We start from the raw sequence: 23,674 nt of genomic DNA on the forward strand, positions 1-23,674 counted from the left end.
CTAACATGTGCGTGCCGGCTTCCCTTCTCTTCTCTTCCTCCCCATCCCTCCCCCCGGACATAACTTCCGGTTTCGGAGGGAAGAGAAGGGAAGCCGGCATGCACACGTTGGAGCCCTGGAGCATAAGTTCGCTATGGGCTAAGGTGTGAAATCTCCAAGCCTTTTTTTTTTTTTTGGTGTTGAGCAGCACCGGCGGCAGCAGCAGAATTCACAGTGGATGATAGCCGGGCGGTCATCTAAATTATCCGGGTGGTCCGCCCGGCTAAAAGGCCCTAGGGAGAACACTGACTTTGTATTGTCCGCAAATTTAATCACCTCGCTCGTTGTACCAATTTCCAGGTCGTTTATAAATATGTTGAAGAGCACCGGCCCAAGCACCGATCCTTGTGGCACTCCATTCGTGACGCTTTTCCAGTCCGAGTATTGTTCATTCACTTCCACTCTCTGTTTCCTATCCGCCAACCAGTTTTTAATCTACGTGAGTATATCACCCTCGATTCCATGGCTTTCAATTGTTCGAAGTAGTCGTTCATGCGGGACCTTGTCAAACGCCTTCTGAAAATCCAGATATTCAGTGTCGACCAGCTCACCCTTGTCCATCTGCCTGTTTACTCCTTCGAAGAAGTGCAGTAAGTTTGTCAAGCAAGATCTTCCTGTGCTGAAGCCGTGCTAGCTGGTCCTCATCAGATTGTGTCCGTTATCAGTGCCTCTACCATCTTTCCCGGTACCATCTTTCCTGGTCTGTAGTTTCCCGGATCTCCCCTCAAACCTTTCTTGAAGATTGGCGTAGCATTCGCCACTTTCCAGTCTTCCGAAATCCTTCCTGATTTGATCGACAGATTGGCTATTAGTTGAAGCAGTTCAGCTATATAACCCCTTTCAGTTCCTTGATTACCCTCAGGTGGATGCCATACGGTTCTGGAGATTTATCATTTTTAAGCTTATCAATCTGCCTGTGCCTCTTCTAGACTGATCGTCAACCCTGTCAGTTTCCCTTCTTCGTTTCCTATGTATAGCCTGTCAGCTTCTGGTATATTGGAGATATCCTCTTCGGTAAATACAGATGAAAAAAAAGTGTTCAATTTGTCGGTGATGGCTTTGTCCTACTTTAGTACTCCCTTTATTCCATGGTCATCTAACGCCTCCACTGCTTCCTTTGCGGGTCGTTTCCCCTTAATATATCGAAAGAACGGCTTAAAATTTTTTGCCTCCCTTAGCTATTTTTTCCTCATAGTCTCTTTTGGCCCCTCTCACCGTCTTATGGCACTTGCTTTGATGTTGTTTGTGCTTTTCCCAGTTTTTGTCCATTTTTATCCTTTTCCATTCCTTAAATGAAGTCTTCTTGTCTCTGATCGCTTCCTTCACCGCTACAGTGAGCCATGCCGGTTGATGTTGTTTGTGCTTTTTCCAGTTTTTGTCCATTTTTGTCCTTTTCCATTCCTTAAACGAAGTCTTCTTGTCTCTGATCGCGTCCTTCACCGCTACAGTGAGCCATGCCGGTTCCTTATTTTTTTTCCTCTTGGAACCCTTGTTGATATGCGGTATATATAGATTTTGCACCTCGGTGACTGTGTCCTTAAAAAGGGACCATGTTTGCTCTAGCATTTTTACAGTGCTTATTATACTCTTCCTAATCTTCTTTCCCACCATGACTCTTATCCCTTCGTAATTCCCTTTTCTGAAGTTCAGTGCCGTGGCCGTTGTTCTGGATCGATTTTTTTGTTCCTGTGTCCAGGTTGAAGTGGATCATTTTGTGATCACTGTTTCCCAGCGTCCCTTCTACTTCTATACCTTGTGCCGGTCCTCGTAGTCCATTTAGAATTAAGTCCAGAATTGCATTTCCTCTCATTTTCCTTGACAAGTTGTTCCAGGAAGCAATCATCTACAGCATCCAGGAACTTGGTCTCCCTACTGCAGCTGGAGGTGCCTAGGTTCCGATCTATCCCCGGATAATTGAAGCCTCCCATGATAACGGTGTTGCCCCCCTTGTATTCGTGTTTAATCTCGTCCGTCATTTCTCCATCAGTCTTTTCAGACTGCCCTGGAGGTCGATAGTAGACGCCGATCTTCAAATCTGTTCTAGTATTTTGGCCCATAGAGACTCTACCTTATTATTCGTTTCAGGCATGTTCTCTCTGGTAGACTCAATTCCTTCTTTTATATATAAGGCAATACCCCCACCTGGTAGATTATTTATATGATTTGGTCAGGATGTTCGCCCAGCAAATGGCATGGCCTGTAGCTGCATAGCGTTTGTGGTTTAGACATTGGGCCACAGATGTTGCTTCCAAACAATGTCTAATTAAGCTGTTCTTTAGTGATAAATTGCTCTTTGGAGAAGACCTGGTAAAAATCGTTAAGGACCTTGGTGAGGTTCATCTTCAGCCTCTGCCTGAAGGCTACAACTGGAGCCAGTCTCGGAAAGGCTTGTTCAAGTTCTACCATAAGACGAAGTTCCAGCCCATATATTACTTTCGCTCAGACAGAAAACCCGGAGGTGAGTCCTCCAGTGCCCCTTCTGGGGCCCTCCCCTCCCTGAAGTCTCATCGCATAGGGGTATGGCTGTCTCTTTTTTTACAGGGCTTGGGTCAAAGTGACCACAGATCAGTGGGTCTTCTATCATAACACAATGGATGCAAACTAGAGTTTGCCTCCCCAATTGCAGATTGCTTTGTGGAATCTTGCCACTCTCTGGCCAAAAGGGATGTGGTATTGGCCATGCTCACTTCATTGAGGGATATAAGGACCTGGGAGGTACTCCATCTATTTTATTGTGCTGAAGAAAGGGGATTCCTTTTAGCCTGTGCTCAACCTCATGTGTCCTACTTTAGTACTCCCTTTATTCCATGGTCATCTAACGACCCCACTGCTTCCTTCGCGGGTTGTTTCCCCTTAATATATTAAAAGAACAGCTTAAAATTTTTTGCCTCATTGGCTATTTTTTCCTCATAGTCTCTTTTGGCCCCTCTCACTGCCTTATGGCACTTGCTTTGATGTTTGTGCTTTTTCCAGTTTTCGTCCATTTTTGTCCTTTTCCATTCCTTAAACGAAGTCTTCTTGTCTCTGATCGTTTCCTTCACCGCTACAGTGAACCATGCCGGTTCCTTGTTTTTTTTTTCCTCTTGTTTTATTCCTCATGCGGGTGCAACATTTCAGGATGGAAACCTTACGTTCTGTGATCATGGCAGTGCACTGGGGGAGGCAGGAATTATCGCCATGCTGATCCTGGTTACTGGGCTTCAACAATCTCCAGAAATGGCTACCACTGACATTTCCGTCCTTGGAGGTGGTGGTGATGGACGCCAACCTGCCGGGATGGGGTGGGGGCATAATACTGTCACACTACTTCTCAAAGTCATGGACCAAAATTGATGGGCCAGGTCACTTCTATCGCATGGAGCTGCGAGCCTTCCAACTGGCTCTGGTATCCATTGGCGAGGCCCTCGGGGGTGCCAGTCAAGGTGCTGTTGAACAATGTGATAGCAGTAGCCTACATCAACAAGGCAGGGAGGTACCAGAAGTGAACACATGTCAAAGGAAACCCAGCTTCTCTTAACTTGGGCAGAGCAGAATGTGCCTCTGCTCTCAGTGGTCCACGTTTTTGAGACTGCCAACATTAAGGCAGACTTTCTCAGCTGTAACATGCTGGATCTGTCAGTGTTTCGACTCATCTCCAAGAAGTAGGGCCTTCTGAATTGAACCCCGATGGTGTCCAGCTAAATTGCTAAGGTCCCGTGCTTCTTCAGCAGGGGATAAAATCAGAAGTCAGGGGGAATGAATACTCCCTTCCTCTAGTAGTCTCCACAGTCTATTCTGTATGTGTTCCCACCATGGCCATTGATTGATTGGCAGAGTCCTCCATAGAATCAGAAGAATTGGGGTCAGGTGATTTCTCATTGCCCCAGATTGGCTGCGGTATGTGGACCTAATACGACTCTTGGTGGACGAGCCCTTAAGACTTCCGGTGGCCCTGCACCTCCTACGTCAGGAACCAGTTCACATGGAAAATCCGTCCAGGCGAAGCCAAGAAAAAAGGAATTTTCTGATTCTGTCATTTCCACTTTATTGCATGCTTGTAAATGATTAACGTCTGCAGCATATACCAGAGTACGGAGCTTGTTTGAGACCTGGTGTATTCAGTCTGTGGTTTCTCTGTTTTAGGCTTCCTTGCCATAAATTTTGTCTTTATCTCCAGACATGCAGGCAGCATATTTTCGCAGATGGGTGACATGATCGATAAAAGCCTGGTAAGGATAGTGCAACAGTGTACTGTCACTTTAACTTCTTTAGAACATAAGAATAGCCTTACTGGGTCAGACCAATGGTCCAATCCAGGCCCCTAGTACTGTAACTAGCCAAAACCCAAGGAGTAAGAGCATTCCTTGCTACCGATCAAGGGCAAGCATTGGCTTTCCCCATGTCTTTCTCAATAACAATGGACTTTTCCTCCTGGCAATGCGTTCCAGAGCTTAACTATTTTCTGACTGAAAAAATATTTCCTCCTGTTGGTTTTAAAAGTATTTCCCTGTAACATTGAGTGTCCCCTATTCATTGATGGAGTGAAAAATCGATCCAAATGTACCCGTTCTATTCCACTAAGGATTGTGTAGACTTCAATCATATGTCCCCTCAGCCATCTCTTTTCCAAGCTGAAGAGCCTTAACCTTTTTAGTCTTTCCTCATTTGAGAGTAGTTTCATCCCCTTTATCATCTTGGTCGCTCTTCTTTGAACCTTTTCTAGTGCTGCTATATTTTTCTTGAGATAAGGAGACCGGAATTGAATGCAATACTCCAGGTGAGGTCACACCATAGAGCGATACAGGGGCATTATAACATTCTTAGTCTTGTTAAACATCCCTTTTTTAATAATTTCTAGCATCTTGTTTACTTTTTTTGGCTGCCGCCGCATATTGGGCAGAAGGTTTATCGTATTGTCTTTGACGACACCCAGATCTTTTTCTTGGGCGCTAACCCCCAAGGTGGACCCTAGCATCTAGTAACTATGATTCGAATTATTCTTTCCAATGTGCATCACTTTGCATTTGTCCACATTAAGGGCTCCTTTTAGTAAGGTGCGCAAGTGTTTTTAGCGCATGCAGGAAATTACCACGCACTAAGCTTCTAGAACTAGCGTGTGCAGCAATATAGCGTGTGCTATTTCACGGGTTAAAGCCCTAACACAGTTTAGTAAAAGGAGCCCTAAATTTCATCTGCCACTCCGGTTTCGGATGGGTGATTCCTGGGGCTCCCAATTTGTTTATCAGCAGTTTTTACATTATGTGGCATCCCTTGATCGAGCACAACTTGGTAAACATATGGGGAATAGATTGTGCCAATTCTTTACCCTGGAAGATACAGAGATGATACAGAGATATTGACTATGTTTTGACTAGTTAAAGCTCTATACTCCCTGCTACCAGCTAAAAGCTTTCGTACCTTGGGGCTTGGGAGACGGAGCTACAGGTGTCTGTGGGACATTGGGACCTGTTGGCAAATATTAAGTCCATCCCACTTTTGACACAAAGTGCTGCAGGAAACCTATTATAGGGTATAGCTGAGAGCCTATTTTACACAAAAGCAATAATTTTATAGTGGGGGCACTCGGGCACCTACATGTATCAAAAGTGGGTGGGCAGATAATATGTTTGGCCACGCTTTTTGGGACTGCCCTTTGGTCCAACAGTTTTGGCAACATATAGTGCAGTACGTATATACCTTAGTAGGCCAGACCATACAGGGTTCCCCTCAGCAGTTGGTTTTGAATGTCCCCAAAGCCTATGTCCTTTATGGCCCGGGGCCAAGTAAATTTATGTAGAAAACTGAGCTTGTTAGCAAGGAAAACTATCTTGCAGCATTGGATAGTGGCAGACCCGCCAGCATATTGGCACTAGTGTAACAATGTCCATCAGCTAGTCACTTGGGAAGCCCAAGATGCTAGAGGGTCCTGGAAGCGGAAGATTCTTTTTTTGCAGATATGGGACCCTTATATACAGTCCTTGCATCCAAAGGGTCGTAGCTTGTTACATATTCTGGATTAAGTCCCTATGGGGATAAGCCTGAGTGAGATGGGGGAGGGGAAGAGGGTAGGGGTTTGGGGGGGGGGGGGTGGGAGGTCCTGTCTTTAGGTACAGCGAAGTCTTACATATGATCTATGTTATTCACTGTTGTTCCGGGGTGGGTTTAGCTTTTATTTGTTACCTGAAAATGTGATGACTTAGATTGCGGTTTTTCTTTTCTTTGTGTAACATTTTCACTGTTGTTGTTCTCTAGTATTGCAAATGGTTTTGTCATCAATAAAAAAATTTTTAAACATAAATTTCATCTGGCACTTGGATGCCCAGTCTTCCAATTTCCTAAGGTCTGCCTGCAATTTTTTTACAATCCATATGAGTTTTAACAACTTTGAACAGTTTAGTGTCATCTTCAAATTTTTTTTTTAAATTCTTTATTGATTTTTAATCAAAAACAGTGTCATACAAGTGAAAGAACAAAAGATATTCCACATATTCCACTATTATCTATACAAATATAAATATATATTCAAATAGGCGGTGCTGAGATCGCTTGAAAGAATTGGATGCAGGCAGGTATTCGGACATTAGTTTATACTTTTTATTTAGAAATTTTTGTAAAATACAAGAGAGACAAATAACACTCTCTGAAGACTAAACACAACCGAAAAGAAAACTAAATGATAAGAGAGTCTACCGGGTGGTTTCTTCGCGGAGACTAGAAGAACCCAACAAGATCAAACCAGAATCCACGGTGTCAGGTCAAAAGCGCGCCCGGACAATTGAGCATCAAACTTACTGTTTTTAGGGCTCCGACGGGGAGGCGTGGGGGGGAACCCCCCCCACTTTACTTAATAGACATCGCGCCGCGTTGTGGGGGTGTTGTGGGGGGCTTGGGGGGTTGTAACCCCCCCACATTTTACTGAAAACTTCACTTTTTCACTGTTTTTAGGGAAAAAGTTAAGTTTACAGTAAAATGTGGAGGGTTACAACCCCCCAAACCCCCCATAACACCGGCGCAATGTCTATTAAGTAAAGTGGGGGGGTTCCCCAACAAAACCCCCCATCGGAGCCCCTAAAAACAGTAAGTTTGAGCGGCGTGCGCCTCCGCGCTGCGCTCAATTGTCTGGGCGCGTCTTTGTCTTTCGCGCCGTTGTCTATGAACCAGAATCCACACCCCCCAGCCCCCCACCCAAGCACTCCAATGTCAAAAATTCAAAAGAGCACTTTGGGCTCTATGGGACAAACTGTCCCAAACAGGAGCCCAAATAGCCCAGAATTTTCTCCCACGACCAGGGCCACAATGTTTTACATCCAAATATTCAAATTTTAACAAAGTAGACATTTAATTTCTCCACATAATAACGGTAGGTACTAGTGCTGCCTGATTCAGGAAAAAAAAATTCGATTCGATTCAGCCTATTGAATTGTTTTTTTGATTTGATTTGATTTTCCTTCCCAATTGGGTGTAGTTTTTTTTTTTTGTCAAACATCTTGGTGGGTTTATTTTATAGCCTCTTCACCCCCTTTGCCTTCTTCTAACCACACTGGCGCTGTGGTGTAAACAAAATCAACAAACAAAAAAGACTTTTCCTCTCTGTCTCTTAAATCACAGCTCACGTTTGCAGTCTTAACACCAGCTCTGGCAGGATACACGTTTCAAATCTGACAAATTTTAATCACAAAACAGAAAATAAAATTATTTTTCCTACCTTTTGTTGTCTGGTCATTATTCAAATCTTGTTGGTCCCAGGCTCTGGTTGTCTTCTGATAACTTGCTTGCCAGGGTCTCCTTATTTCTTCTTTCTTCTTTCTCTATGCTAACCATCCACCTGCCATCTCTGTCCTCTGGCATCTTTCCTTTTTTTTCGTCTCCCTCCACAGATCCACCTTTTCTTAACTACCTTTTCATCCAGCATCTCTCCCTTTCTTTTCTCAACTACCCTCCTATCCCTTCCACACCATCCCTTGTGTCCAACTTCTCTCCCTTTCTGTTCCTTCCCTCCCTAAATCCCATTGTCCATCATCTCTCTTCTTCTCTATTTTTAGACCCATTATTTCTTCCCCCCCTAAAGTCCAGCATATGCACGTCTCCTTGAACCCCCCTTCCCTCCCTCCCTCCGTGTACTTCTACACCAGGGCCCCCTCCCTTGAAGGCCTGCACCCCCCCAGAAGGCCTGCCTGTCCTCCCCCTTGAAGGCTTGTCCCCCCTTGAAGGCTTGTCCCCCCCCTTGAAGGCCTGTCTCCTCCCCCCTTTAAGGCCTGTCTCCTCCCCCCTTGAAAGCTTGTCCCACCCCTGAAGGCTTATCACCCCTCTTGAAGGCCTGTCTCCCCCTAGAAGGCCTGTCTCCTAAGGCCTGTCTCCCTCCCCCCTTGAAGGCCAGTCTCCCTCCCCCCTTGAAGGCCAGTCTCCCTCCCCCCTTGAAAGCCTACCTGCCTGTTCCCCCTAAAGGCCTGTCCCACCCCCCACACCGAAGGACTGCTCACCCCTCCCTCCCCCCAGAAGGCCTGTGAGTTCCCCCTGGCCTCCCACTGATGTCCTGCTTACCCCCTGGCCTTCCCACACCGTTTACCTTTGAAGAGCAGCCTGCACAGAAGATCGCGGTGTTAGCGATATTTGCAAACAGCTTCGGAGCTGTTTCCTCTGCCGCGTTCCCGCCCCTCCTCTGATGTCAGAGGAAACAGCTCCGAAGCTGTTTGCAAACATCGCTAACACCGCGATCTTCTGTGCAGGTTGCTCTTTAAAGGTAAAAGGGGGGGGGGGAGGAACCGGATAGCAGCACTTCGCGACTGACCCTCCCCCCTCGCCCTCTAAAGCAGGTGCGGCAGCGGCCGGTCAACAGGAGCAGTGCTGCCGCTCCTGCTTTAGGGGGAGAGGGGGGGAGGGTCAACCGAATTGGGAAACCAAAATTTTTTTTTTTTTTTTTTTTTAATTTTAAATAGATTCGAATCGATTCACCCGAAATGAATCGGTGAACTGATTCAAATCATGAATCAGACAGCACTAGTAGGTACCTATGCCTGCCACCATAGTAAAAATATATATTTCCTAGCCAACAAAGAAGCTTTTTGCAATAACACAGAATTACCCTTAGACAATCACAAAGAAAAAATTTGAGGAAGAAGCATAACATCTGCCCGCAGAGAAACTCTGTAGATGAAGTCCAACAAATAACCAAAAGGTCTGCAGCAGTGCTGCCCGATTTCTGATTTGAATTGATTCATTATGACAAAAAAGGGTCATTCCATGTTAAGTGGACCAGGAGCCCACGCTCAACCCCCCACTCCCCTTGAAATCCAACCAAATTTACAGGGTGTTGTCTAGGGTCTCAAATGAAACTCTGCAAAATTTTTTGGATCTATCTCAATTTGGTCAGGAGCTAGGGGTGGTTGAACAAAAGCAATTGATCCACTCCCATGCCTCATGTGACCTAAAACGCCAACTTTGCTTAAGCACTGCGGCAAAAGGAAACTACCTAGGAGTCGGAAATTTTGCAGTTTGGTACAACACCTTGCTGCAAGTTTGAAATCTTTTGCGAATGTGCTTCCATTTCTACAGGTCCACAAAGTAGGCAAAAAAATTCACAAATGAAAATTTTTGGCACAGTTTGGCTCCATGTTGCTGCTGGTAGGTAAGTCAGCTGAGGGTACAACTTTACCAGCAGACATGTACCATGATGTACCTCCAAGATTTGCAATATGAGCTTTTACAGTCAAGTGGCTTTAGGCATTTATACAAATTTTCACTGTTTTTCAGATTCAAATATCTCTAATGTGTAGGGTTTTTTTTGGAGGGGGAGATATATATATATACTGTATATATATTTTTTTTAATATCATTTGCTTTTTTGCTACAGAAGCTCTTCTTTGGTGAGAATTAAAGCTTCAAAGATAAGCATTAGTTGTATATATTCACGAATGTTTAATATTGTAAAGAGGCATATTTAATACAAACCATGTTGTATGCAAATGAACAAAGTACATGAAGTTTCACAGTTAAGTTCAGATTGTTACTGTTTGATCCCCTTCCCTGTATCCATGCATTTTCATATACCCACTGCCACTGGTTGTGAAGATCATGACAAGTGAGACCACATATTTATCAGTTATTGATCCATTGTTTGAAAGACATTCCCCATAGTCAGATAATATACCATATAAATTTCTAAGCTTTATTAAAGACAAAAAAGAAAAGTGCAAAAACCACACTTATTTTAAGTGTGCATACATACTGACAAAGATCAACTTTTAACTCGGTTTCTTGCATATGGTTTTGAAAGTCTGGTCAATGTTTGCCAAAATAGCTTGTGGATAAGTGTACTGTCAGCCTGATGAAGTGGTCAAAGGTACATTAAGACCTGCAATAATATGCTGTTCAGACCTTGTGGATGCAAAAAACGAACCAGGATGTTGTATTCTTCCATTGAAAATTCACATACATGATGCTTGAGAACAATTCTCGAAGTATTAACTTAAGGCTAATTAATTTTCCTATGCTGGCGATGGTAACCCCTAGGGAAATGCTTAAGAGATATTTATTAGAAATCTTAGAGGTTTCAGAAGAAACGTTACCTCAATTCTCATGTGTATATTACCTGCCTGATAGAAATTTAACTCAACAACAAAAAGAGTCTCCAGCTCAAGAACCAATGAATGTTTCTGAACTATTAGAGACGTCAGATAAAGAGGTAACAGTGCCAGCAACATTGCTCTTTCGATAGATAAATCATGGTTGTTAAAAACTTTCTTTAAAAATAGGCAGAATTTTTAGGCCATAAAATACAGATGTTTCCTGATCTTTCATGAGAGACGACCGCTTGATTCAGATGTCTTGCACCTAGGTCACTTCGTCAGACACTAACGGGTAATTTCTTTTATTTGAACTTCTTTTCTTCAATTCTCTGAAGGTGAATCTTCAAATTTCCAATGAGCTCTTTTCTCCTGTTCTAATTATTGGAATATCAGGGGATATTGTTCACGTGGGGAGCCTAGGGCGACAGATTCCAGTCTCCGGTTTGCCTGTCACCGAGAACAAGAGTATGGGATTCTGTACAGGTTCTAGGACCTGTGGGGGTGTATCCACTGGGAACTTCAGCTCGCTTTCCCATGAGAGCGCTGCAGCGGTCGCTTTTGTTCCGGTGGTTCCCTGTATCTCAAGGCGCCAATTGTGGTTTCTAGTAGGCTCCTCAAGCATCGCTCAATATTATTTGGTGTCTCAGCGGGATTAATCTTGTCAAAGGCATGCCTTGGTCTTTGCTGGACTGGCTCCAAGTCGCCATACATCCCAGGCTGTCAGGTTGGGGGGCTCAGTGCCTTCATTTCCTCGGGCGAGGAGTCGGTACTCGTTCCTTTTTCTGGACTGAAGCACGGTCAGACTACCATTTCAGGAGTTTCAGACCATTCTTCCGGAATGCCGATGTTGGTCTTTTGGGACAGTATTGTGACAGTGGTATTCCCCTACAGCCCGGAAAGTATGTGATGTACTCATTTAGCGAGTAAAGTAATGGTTCTACTTCAATGGGTGCAATCTAGTCTTCTATCAGCGCATCATTTTACAGGACAGGAAATGGGTTTAGATAGATTTGCTCACCGCAAATTCTGGGCATGGACCGTCTGTTGTATGTTGCAATGTACTGCGCTGTTTACGCCTTTCAGCGCTTTAGAAATATTATGTGGTAGTAATAGTTGATTCTTCTACATCCTGGAAATTGAGTCCTATTTGCTCAGGCGTTCCAGCTCTTTGTATTAAGGTGAGGTCTGGAACTAGACCTCATTGCTTCGTCTCAAAATTCCAAGCTTCCTAGCTTCTTCGGCAGACTTGGGGGATGGCAGTCAGAGGGGGTAGCAGCGTTGCTTCTTTCTCATTTCTGGTTTCCCTTTTTAAGTGTTTTTCCCTGGATGATGATTGGATGGATTTGCCCTCTCAAGCTCGCTTTCTGGGCGCAGTAATTAGTGATTCTCCGGATTGGCTGCGCCTTCCTTGCTCTGCTGATCTGATGAGTCTTTCGACGGCTGGACTGTTGAGATTCCTGGTATCCTCATGGATTTTCGTACTCCTTTGCTATTCTGTCCTAGCTTTTGAAAAGTCATGGCTCATGTGTATGTGTTATGCGAAGCAGGTTATTTCTTCTCTTCTCCGAGCGATACAGACGTCTTCACCTGTGGCTTTTGTTTCCTTTTGGAGGCTTTTCTTTTCTTGGGTGCTTATCAGCTTTGGCACCCTTCCAGTGTTCTGTTTTCTATTCTTTCTTTTTTGGACTCATGCGTATTGCCAAGGGCTTGGCGTTCTCTTCCCTTCAGTTTCGTGTGGCAATCTTAGATTGTTACAGGGGATGGTATCTCACTCTTTGTTTACTTTTCAGCTTCATGATGTTCAGTTCCTTAACAGATGTACAGTATTATCCCAGGACAAGCAGGCAGGTATTCTCACTAATGGGTGACGTGATCCAATGGAGCCCCAATGCGGACGCCTCACAAGCAGTCTTGCTTGAAGAAACTCGAAGTTTCGAGTCGCCCACACCGTGCATGCGCGAGTGCCTTCCCACCCAGCGCAGGGCGCATCTCCTCAGTTCTTACTTTTCCGCGGAGCCGAGAAGTCCATCTTCGACTCTCTGCGTGAAGTACTTTCACTTGTGCCTTCTTTAAGTCCGTTTTTTTGGGTTATTTTTCTCATAATCGCTGATTTTCATCGTTCTTTTCTTGTTTAAAAAAAAAAAAAATTTCTTCCGTCCGTTCGACCGGGCAGGCCACGTGGCTGCAGCCCCGCGGCTTTGATCTTGCAGCGGAGCTTTTTCGGCCTATGTCCCGGCCTGCGACCGGTTTTAAGAAGTGTTCCAAGTGCCAGCGCGCGATTTCCCTGACGGACCCTCATCGACGCTGTCTTCGGTGTCTTGGGCCTCAACACCTCCCGAAATTGTGCCGGCCTTGCTCAACACTTACTGCCCGTGCTTTCAAGAGTCGTTGCATCTTGTGGGAGCTGCTTTTCAGCATGGAGTCTTCGATGGAGCTTTCGTCATCGAAGGGTGCTTCACCATCGACCTCATCCGAGGCTCTCCAGGCTTCCACATCTTCTGCTCCGAGCCTCATCAAACCTGCCTCGTTTGTACCAGCTCTGTTTTCGACGCCGGCTGCGATGCCTTCCTCTGTCTCTTCAGGTCAGGTAGCACAGCAGCCCATTCCCCCGGTGGTGCTTAAAGTGCCCAAGGCTTCTAAGTCCAAGCACTCTCACACTGCCTCGAGGGAGATCAAAGCCCATGCAGGTGGTCCCGTTGGAGATGCAGATCCATCCTTGCTGGCTTCGTTCCAGACCTTATTGGAGAAGCAATTCATTAAGCTCTTTACCACAATGGGGCTGAAGCTTCTCTCTCAAATCCAGCCTGGGCATGCAGAGGTCTCCCGCGAGGTCGAGCCGCCTCCTGTGCCTCAGTCGTACGCACACTCTACAGGGAGCAGAGTTTCTGTGAGTGTCTGGTCTGGCTTCGATGCATGCATCACAAGGAGTAGAATCTTTGCCCATGCCTCCGTTGGAACCTGTCCACTCGATGCAAGGAGCAGAGTCTTTGTGAGTGCCTCGAGGTTCTTCCACCCAACCTCTGCTGCTTCGTTCCAGAGCCTCTAGCCCCATCCATTCTCTGGGGGCTTCGACGAGGACACACTTTCCTCGAGTATCGAGGCCTGTTTCAAGGCACAGCTCGCATCATCTATCGAGGCATTCTTCGAAGCATTCATCCAGGCATGCCTCACCTCATCGGAAGCAGCCTTTTCTTCAGTATTGTGAGGCGTCTGCATCAGGGCTCCGTTGGATCACGTCACCCATTAGTGAGAATAGCTGCCTGTGCTTTTTCGTACATCTCTTATGATGCCCTGTCCAGAGTACAGTCTTTAGGTACTTCTTAGCAGTTTACAAAAGGCTTCGTTTCAACCTTGTCTTTTGAGACTCTATAACGGCTGTGACCTTAAACACGGTGTTTCTTGTGGCCATGGCTTCAGCTCGGCGGTTTTCTGCGTTGCAGGCTGGGTAAGGCGGGGCTTCTTCTTTCTGCCTTACAAATTCTGGCGTGTCGGTTCGGACTGTACCACTATTTCTTTCTCTGTGGTGTCATCCTTTCTTTTCTGCTGCTCTCACTTTTCCTTTCTTCTTCCTGGGAGGAGGACTGGGGAGGCAAGCTTTTCTTCACCTCTTTGTATTCTTCGAGGGACGCGACACACATATGGCAGCGTCCATAGTCTCCATTGATGGATGGGTCCTAGAAGCCATTCTTTGCGCTTACTTGATGGCAGGGAGGCGGTTGGCGGTTGGCGGAAGCACTTCCTGACCATTCAGCCAGAGCAATGGCCGCTGCTTGGCCTTGGTTCAGAGGTTTTCTCCTTGGAGGAGTTTTGTCACGTGGCTAATTGGTCTTCCAAGAATACTTTATCTCAGCCTTACCGGTTGGATTTGGGGGCACATGCGGAGGCTGCGTTTGGCGCTTCGGTTGTTGCAGAGGTGGCGTTTTCTTCCCACTCACTTTGCTACATCGCATTGGTCTCTGGATTCATCTGCTGCTGTTGCTAAGGAAGGAAAAATTATGTTCTTACCTGTTAATTTTCCTTTCTTTAGACGCAGCAGATGAATCCAAAGCCCCACCCTTTCTGTATATTGACTGTCGTTTTTTTCTTTTTCAACTTTCGCAGTCTGTTCTTGATAGTTGTATTCAGGATTGTTACCTTTTGAAATTTGTTAGGGGAAAGAAGTTTTTTAAATGCTGAGCATATGGATGGTTAAGAATGCTTGGACATGGAGCAATACTGGAGATGCAGGAGGCGTGCCAGCCAATAAGACCACCTGTCAATCAGTTTCTCTATCTCCGCCACCTGGTAGATGTGTGCTATCCCATTGGTCTATGGATTCATCTGCATCTAAAGGAAAGAAAATTAACAGGTAAGAACATAATTTTTCCTTTTTCCACGAAGACGCTGCGTTGATCGCACTGTGGACCAGCGGCTGCAGAACACTGTCTTGGGCCCGATGGAGGTGCCGGCCCAGTGGACAGGCAGAAAATTTCTGCGCACCGGCACCGGTCCACAGACCGGCGGTTGAAGAACACTGCTATAGACTGCTAGTGATGGTTTATTTGTGTATGCATGGCCTAGCACCATAAAGTTTGCTGGGGACTATTCTGCCTTATATCCCATTACCGAAGCTGTATTCTGTCTGTCTTGCAGATTTGCAAATACAGTAAACCCCCGCAGTATCGCGGACTCAGTAATTTGCGGTATTTTCTGACCACCACTTCCTTATACTAAAGTCATGGTTACAGCAATCAGGAGCTGCTTTGACATGCTATCTGGCGTGTCGAAGCAGCTCGTGATTGCTGTAGCCTGACTTTAGTAACATAGGTGATCAGAGCATACTGTGTGTGATTTTCTGCATCTGCCGGTACCCCCGCTGCCCTCTCCTGCTTTCTGACAGGCGAAAAACCATATTCGCTGTTTTTCAAAATTTGCGGGGGTTCCTGGAATGGAGCCCCCCTCGAATTTCGGGGGAGTACTGTACTGCCTGTTAGGTGCTTGAGATTGAAGGTGTCAACAATAAGCATGTTTTCTTGTATGGGTCCCCAGGAATGAAATAGAGTATCTATGTATATACAACAACAGGGATATTCATGCACCTTTTAAGATGTTATTGAAAACACACTTGTGTAAAATGAAATTTGGAGATTTGAGTTTATTATGGCACAAGTGCTGGTTGCTGATTTATTGGTGTTTTAACCATGTATGGTGTGTGTTAGAGAATGACACGGGGAAAAAAAAATCTGTCCCCGTCACTGGACCACCGTACCCTTCACGCCCCATACTCCGCCATCCCCTGCACCGCCCCGCCCCTTCACTGCCCCATCCCTGCCTCCGTTTTTTGGTGGGGAAAGGGGGTCTCGACTTATATTCGGATTTACATATATTTGAGTATATACAGTAACCCGCTTTTTGCAGAGCGGTTTACAGCAAAAACATACACAGTATTTAACACACACTAGAGAATGACACGGTGGGTGTTACCACCGTCCCCTTCACCGTTCCGTCTCCATAGCATCCACCTTTCCCTCTTGCCGTCTCACTGCCCTTCGGCACCCCTCGCGCGGTCCGTGCATCTCCCTCCCTCCCTCTTACCTTCGCGGCACATTTTAAGGTTTGAGTAGCTTGTTGAAAGCCGCCAGAGTGTGCAGTTGCGTGTGTGTGTGGGCGGAAGCTTCTTTTGACACAACCGGAAGTTGCACCCAGCATCCTTCCTTCCCTCCCTCCCCTGTCAGGCACTGCACCCAGTACCCTTCCTTCCCTCCCTCTGCTGTCAGGCACTGCACCCAGCACCCTTCCTTCCCTCCCTCCCTCCCTCCCCTGTCAGGCACTGCACCCAGCACCCTTCCTTCCTTCCCTCCCTTTCCTGTCAGGCACTGCACCCAGCATCCTTCCTTCCCTCCTTCCCCTGTCAGGCACTGCACCCAGCACCCTTCCTTTCTTCCCTCCCTCTTTCCCCTATCAGGCACTGCACCCAGCACCCTTCCTTTCTTCCCTCCCTCTTTCCCCTATCAGGCACTGCACCCAGCACCCTTCCTTTCTTCCCTCCCTCCTTCCCCTGTCAGGCACTGCACCCAGCACCCTTCCTTTCTTCCCTCCCTCCCCTGTCAGGCACTGCACCCAGCACCCTTCCTTCCTTCCCTCCCTTTCCTGTCAGGCACTGCACCCAGCATCCTTCCTTCCCTCCTTCCCCTGTCAGGCACTGCACCCAGCACCCTTCCTTTCTTCCCTCCCTCTTTCCCCTATCAGGCACTGCACCCAGCACCCTTCCTTTCTTCCCTCCCTCCTTCCCCTGTCAGGCACTGCACCCAGCACCCTTCCTTTCTTCCCTCCCTCCCCTGTCAGGCACTTCACCCAGCACCCTTCCTTCCCTCTCCTGTCAGGTACTGCACGCAGTACCCTTCCTTCCTTCCTTCCATCCCTCCCTTGTCAGGCACTGCACCCAGCACTCTTCCTTCATGCCCTCCTTCCCTCTCTCCCCTGTCAGGCACTGCATCCAGCACCCTTACTTCCTTCCCTCCCCTGTCAGGCACTGCATCCAGCACCCTTACTTCCTTCCCTCCCCTGTCAGGCACTGCATCCAGCACCCTTACTTCCTTCCCTCCCCTGTCAGGCACTGCATTTAGCACCCTTACTTCCTTCCCTCCCCTGTCAGGCACTGCATTCAGCACCCTTACTTCCTTCCCTCCCCTGTCAGGCACTGCACCAGCACCCTTACTTCCTTCCCTCCCCTGTCAGGCACTGCACCCAGCATCCTTACTTCCTTCCCTCCCCTGTCAGGCACTGCACACAGCACCCTTCCCTCCCTCCCTCCCCTGTCAGGCACTGCACCCAGCACCCTTACTTCCTTCCCTCCCCTGTCAGGCACTGCACCCAGCACCCTTCCCTCCCTCCCTCCCCTGTCAGGCACTGCACCCAGCACCCTTCCTTCCTTCCTTCCTTCCTTCCTTCCTTCCTTCCCCTGTCAGACACTGCATCCAGCACCCTTCCTTCCTTCCCTCCCCTGTCAGGCACTGCACCCAGCACCCTTACTACCTTCCCTCCCCTGTCAGGCACTGCATCCAGCACCCTTACTTCCTTCCCTCCCCTGTCAGGCACTGCACCCAGCACCCTTACTTCCTTCCCTCCCTCCCCTGTCAGGCACTGCATCCAGCACCCTTACTTCTTTCCCTCCCCTGTCAGGCACTGCATCCACCTTACTTCCTTCCCTCCCCTGTCAGGCACTGCACCCAGCACCCTTACTTCCTTCCCTCCCCTGTCAGGCACTGCACCCAGCACCCTTACTTCCTTCCCTCCCCTGTCAGGCACTGCACCCAGCACCCTTCCCTCCCTCCCTCCCCTGTCAGGCGCTGCACCCAGCACCCTTCCTTCCTTCCTTCCCCTATCAGGCACTGCACCCTTCCTTCCTTCACCTACTTTCCCTGTCAGGCACTGGACCCAATACCCTTCCTTCCCTCCCGCCCTCCCCTGTCAGTCACTGCACCCAGCACTCTTCCTTCCTTCCCTCCCTCCCTCCCCTGTCAGAGTGGGAGGCAGGAGAGAGAGTCAGGAGCAGAGTACAGAATATTTCACAGGAGCCAGTAAGAAAGCCACCCAAGTGCCAAAATCTGGGAACATTTGTATTTTATATCCAAGAAAGCTTTTTTGTCTATTTTTAAAGTAAAGTTTTAACAACCATGTTTTATCAATTGGCAAAGCTAAAGTAATAATCATAGTGGCTGGTGATGCTAAATCCTTCTCAGATGTTTCTAAAATCTGTGAAATGTTTAAGGGTTCTTGATCTGAAGATTTTACTTTTGGTTGTTGATTTTGTTCTTTATCAGGCAAATAATAAACCCTTGAAAATGGTGGTAATGAATCCTCGGGTATCTCTAAATTCTCCATTAGATATCTCTTAAGCATATCTCTAGGTGTTACTAACTCGAGTCTTGGAAAGTTAATTAACCTTAAATTATTGCTACGTGAGTTGTTCTCAAGCATTTCAATCTTCTTCCTTAGGTTAATATTGTCTTTAACTAAGGTCTCTTGAATTTGTTTCGATGATTCAATTTCTTTTTCTATTTTTTGAATACATGAGTTAGAAGTATTCGTTTCTTCTCTTAAGTTCTTCAGTTCCTTATCGTGTTCCTTAATTTTCCCTTCAATTTGTTGAAATGTGGGAGTAATATTTTTTACAAAACCAGCCATTAAGTCCCAAAGTCTAAAGTCACTTCTGCAGATTTAATCAGTACAATTGGAGTTTGTGTAAGTGTAAATTGCTCACCGTCCTGAAGTCCTTCGAGGGGTGTCTTCTGTCCTTCCCCCTCATATTGAGATGGTGTTTCCCCAGACATCTCCATTGGGGCCCTGGAAAGGTGGGCCCCAACCTCCGAGCTCTCCAGTGAATCCTTCCTTGCCTCTGGAGAGGAGAAAGCCAGTGAATCCGGGGTTTCCCCGCCCCTGGGAGAGCTGGTCGTCTGGGGCTGCGGGGGCGGTGCCCTAACGTCGGGGCTCAGTGTAGTATCGGGCCCAGGAGCATCCACAACGGGTTCGCCTCCCTGTGTCCTCTGCGGGCCGCCATCCGACGTCGCTATGACCTCCTGCATGCGCCGCAGGAGTTCGTGTATGTTCCCGAGACCCGGGGCTCCAGGACGCCGCGAGGCAGAAGCGGCACTCCGGCCCCGTCTCTTCGGCATCGCGGTAAGTGAAAACCGCTAGAAAAGTTCCAGCGAATGCGATCCTGGGACACGCAGCTCAGCGCGTCCTGCTCTCAGATCGCCATCTTGGATCCGATTTTTAATATTCTATATGGCCAGGTGCCATATTATTAGTGGAACTGATTTCATTACTAGCCGGAAGACCAGGACATACTGCACAGAAACAATTCTATCTTCAAATTCCCTCATCAAAGACAATTAGATCATTTGTTAAATGGAAGGCATCCTTCTTTTATCAAGCTTCTTTAAATTGGAATGATCTCCCTATTTTAATAAGATCAGTAGGTCAATATACTGTTTTTAGAAAACTTTTAAAGATATTCTTGTTTAAAAAAAAGTTTATTTTGAAATATTTGTCATTGCATTATGTCTAACTGGGTTTGTTCCCAGTAATAAAAATATATTGTTATCCGCTATGAACTCATAAGGGCTTTGGCGGAATAAAAGTCAGAATGGAATGGAATGTAACGTAATGTTCGATTCTTTTTACAATCTTCCATTCAATGACATCATGCAAGATTCTGCTCTTATCTTTCTTCTAACTACTTCTCTCTTGCAGTTAATGGTGCATCAATATCAGCCACTGATACTCTTCTTTTTTCACATTGAGCCAGCAAGAACTCCTCGTCTTCAGCAATTATCATTCTGAGCAAGTTGGCATGAGCACTGTGAGAGATCATAAAACTTGAAGACAAACCTATCTTTTGTTGTTCTTAGGCACATAAGAATAGCCTTAATTGGGTTAGACCAGGGATCTCAAAGTCCCTCCTTGAGGGCCGCAATCCAGTCGGGTTTTCAGGATTTCCCCAATGAATATGCATTGAAAGCAGAGCATGCACATAGATCTCATGCATATTCTTTGGGGAAATTCTGAAAACCCGACTGGATTGCAGCCCTCAAGGAGGGACTTTGAGACCCCTGGCTTAGACCAATGACCCGTCTAGCTAGCCCAGTAGCCCGTCGGCACTTTTGTGGATCTCTCACTGGGATTCTTGCTTACTAACAAAATTTTTTTTAACCTGTGTTATTGCAGCAGCTGATGAACGATGATATAAGCATATTGGGTGACATGTGATGGAGCTACATGTTGAATTTATTGTTTCACTATAGTTTACAAAATGCTTAGTCTCATTTGGTTCACCTTATGCAGATTGCAGAATTATTTGATGCCTTCAGAATTTCAATGTTGTTGAGCCACCAGTATATCTTCCCCAATTAAACTGATGTTTTGCCTAAAATCTTTCTTCATATATACAAACAAAATTATAGGGTAAGGTGGTCGTTTTTACAAACTTCCAAAAATAAGCGCCACCCTATTGTTTGTTTGTTTATTCATATATACCATGTATATATACTCAAATATAAACCAGGATTTCTAAAACAGGACTTACACAAACTCCAATTGTACTGATTAAATCTGCAGAAGTGACTTTAGACTCTATTTGGGACTTAATGGCTGGTTTTGTAAAAAAATATTACTCCCACATTTCAACAAATTGAAGGGAAAATTAAGGAACACGATAAGGAACTGAAGAACTTAAGAGAAGAAACGAATACTTCTAACTCATCTATTCAAAAAATAGAAAAAGAAATTGAATCATCGAAACAAATTCAAGAGACCTTAGTTAAAGACAATATTAACCTAAGGAAGAAGATTGAAATGCTTGAGAACAACTCACATAGCAATAATTTAAGGTTAATTAACTTTCCAAGACTCGAGTTAGTAACACCTAGAGATATGCTTAAGAGATATCTAATGGAGAATTTAGAGATACCCGAGGATTCATTACCACCATTTTCAAGGGTTTATTATTTGCCTGATAAAGAACAAAATCAACAACCAAAAGTAAAATCTTCAGATCAAGAACCCTTAAACATTTCACAGATTTTAGAAACATCTGAGAAGGATTTAGCATCACCAGCCACTATGATTATTACTTTAGCTTTGCCAATTGATAAAACATGGTTGTTAAAACTTTACTTTAAAAATAGACAAAAAAGCTTTCTTGGATATAAAATACAAATGTTCCCAGATTTGGCACGGGAGACGCAATTTTTTCTTTTGAAACCTGGGGTTTTATCTCTGGGGGCAACTTTTTATTTGAGACACCGGTGTAAGTGTATTGTATATTACCGTACTTTTAAATATGTGTTTTTTGAACCATCACAACTGACCAACTTCGTGGCTATGTCTTGTCTGAATGTTAACAATCCTTGAGCCCTATAATTTGGATATTGTGACCCCATCTCAATGCTATAGCTCTCAGTTTCTTGTTATTATTACTGTTTTTCTATATAATTTCGCCAAGCTTCTTTAATTCTTGGATCTTAATTTGTGGACTTGAGCATAAATAGTATATTTGTTAACTTAGGAATTATATTACTATTGTATTTGATATCTATTCTATTCTTGCTTTCTGTACAAGTGTAATACTTGAAATTTAAGTTGAAAATAATTAAAAAAAAAAAAGAATATTAAAAATCATAATACAAAGCTTAAAATAAATACTTGCATTTATTGGCAACCAATGTAATTTAATGAAATATGGTATAATTCTATCATATTTAGAGATGAGAAAAATTAACCTTACTACAATATTCTGCACAGTTAGTAATCTTTTCAACAATTCTTTAGCACATCCTAAACAATATTAAAGTAGTCTATCTGGCAAAGAATAACGATTGAACTACAAGTTCAAAAACAGACTTATCAAAATATTTCTGACCTACCTGTAATTTCCTTAAAAGAAAAAATGATTTTTTTACTAACCAGATTAACTTGATGCTTCAAGCTCAATAAATGATCTAATGAGAAGGGCATAGGATGAAGTTAAGAGGTGATAGGCTCCGGAGTAATCTAAGGAAATCCTTTTTTACAGAAAAGGGTGGTAGATGCATGGAACAGTCTCCCAGAAGAGGTGGTGGAGACAGAGACTGTCTGAATTCAAGAGATAATGGTTACTGCGAATGGGCAGACTAGATGGGCCATTTGACATTTGTCTGCCATCATGTTTTTATGTTTTTATGAAAGCCCAAAACTCTAGCTTGCATATCAATAGTTTAATTACTTTGACCAATGTGTGATAAAACATTTGATCTAGCCTGAACCTGTGGTCCTAGCCAAAGAAACTTAGTTTTGTCTATATTTATCTTCAGCTTATGGTTGTAACCCATTTCTCTACAGTATTAAGCATCAATTTTAAAGTAGACCAATCAGATATCATCAAGAAATAGCTCTAGTGATGAGAATGTACCGTTTATACAGTACTTGAATATAAACTGAGATTTTTGGACCAAAAAAATCGCCCCAAAATGGGGGTCTTTGTTTATATTCGGATCAGCGCTGACCCGCCCCACCCTCTTCCCAAACCTGTTGCAGGCCTCTGCTGGACCTGTCATGAGACCTGGTGGTCCAATGGTGGCCAGGACAGGAGGGATCCCAACCGATTCTAATAATTTTTACTTCCTTCCCTCCTCCCCCATGTACCTTTAGTATCCCTGACGGTCTAGCGATGAACCGCGGCAGGGGAGACCTTTCTTCGCTGCTGCATCGAGTTCATGGCAGCTAGTTAGCTAGTTAGCGGGCAAGAGCAAAAGAAGGTCGCTCCTACTTTGATTCACTGCTGGACCACCAGGGATACTAAAGGTACATGGGGGAGGCAGGAGGGAGGTAAAAATTCTTTGAATTGGCTGGGACAGGAACTGGGAGGAATGCCTCCTGTCCTGGCCTCCGCTGGACCACCATATGTCACGGCAGGCCCAATGGAGGCCTGCAAGTCATCGAGAGGGAGGGGGGATAGGGTACAGAACCTGGGAGGGAGGGAGGGAATGGGGCTGGGTGCAGAGCCTGGCAGATTAGCGAAGAAGAGGGAATAGGGTGCAGAGCCTGGCAAGGGAAGGCAAGGCACTGCACTAGAATATTAGCCCCCCTAAAGTTTATATTCGAGTTAACCTTTTTATGGGGAAAAAGGTTACCTTGGTTTATATTCAGATCAGTTTATATTCGGGTATATACCGTGGCTTCATGACAACAGATGAATCACAGTTTTTATTTGCAAATTATTGAGCAGCACCACAAGTTTATCCAGATAGCAAAAACTGACATTGGCAGGACTACACTATTTTGGTTGCTTTTTAACCGCCTTTTTTACAGCCTTGCTGCATTGTAGACTGTATGTGACAAAATATTTGTCTTAATATGTGGCATAATTGATACAGAATTGATTCATGAAACACATTTGGGGTTTTTTTTTTTTTGCATTTTTGTTAAGTTTTGTTGTTTATGTCAACTTTGAGATGATTGAGCTGCCTCTAGATGCTCAAATAAAAGGTTCAAAGTTTTGGGCAAATATTTTTAGCTAAGGTAGAAGGTCAGTGTATCTCAAACTTCTGAAAGCTGCAGCATACGAAACCCTA

At 45.2% G+C, this 23,674-nt stretch overlaps 1 protein-coding gene across 13 annotated transcripts in view; it reads left to right on the forward strand.

Annotated features, from left to right (window-relative positions):
• Positions 1 to 23,674, forward strand: part of DYRK1A (dual specificity tyrosine phosphorylation regulated kinase 1A) — a 684,276-nt gene that overhangs the window by 18,816 nt on the left and 641,786 nt on the right. The window lies entirely within an intron of this gene.

The sequence above is a fragment of the Geotrypetes seraphini genome, chromosome 6 (genome assembly GCF_902459505.1).
Source record: "Geotrypetes seraphini chromosome 6, aGeoSer1.1, whole genome shotgun sequence".
NCBI classification, from domain to species: domain Eukaryota; kingdom Metazoa; phylum Chordata; class Amphibia; order Gymnophiona; family Dermophiidae; genus Geotrypetes; species Geotrypetes seraphini.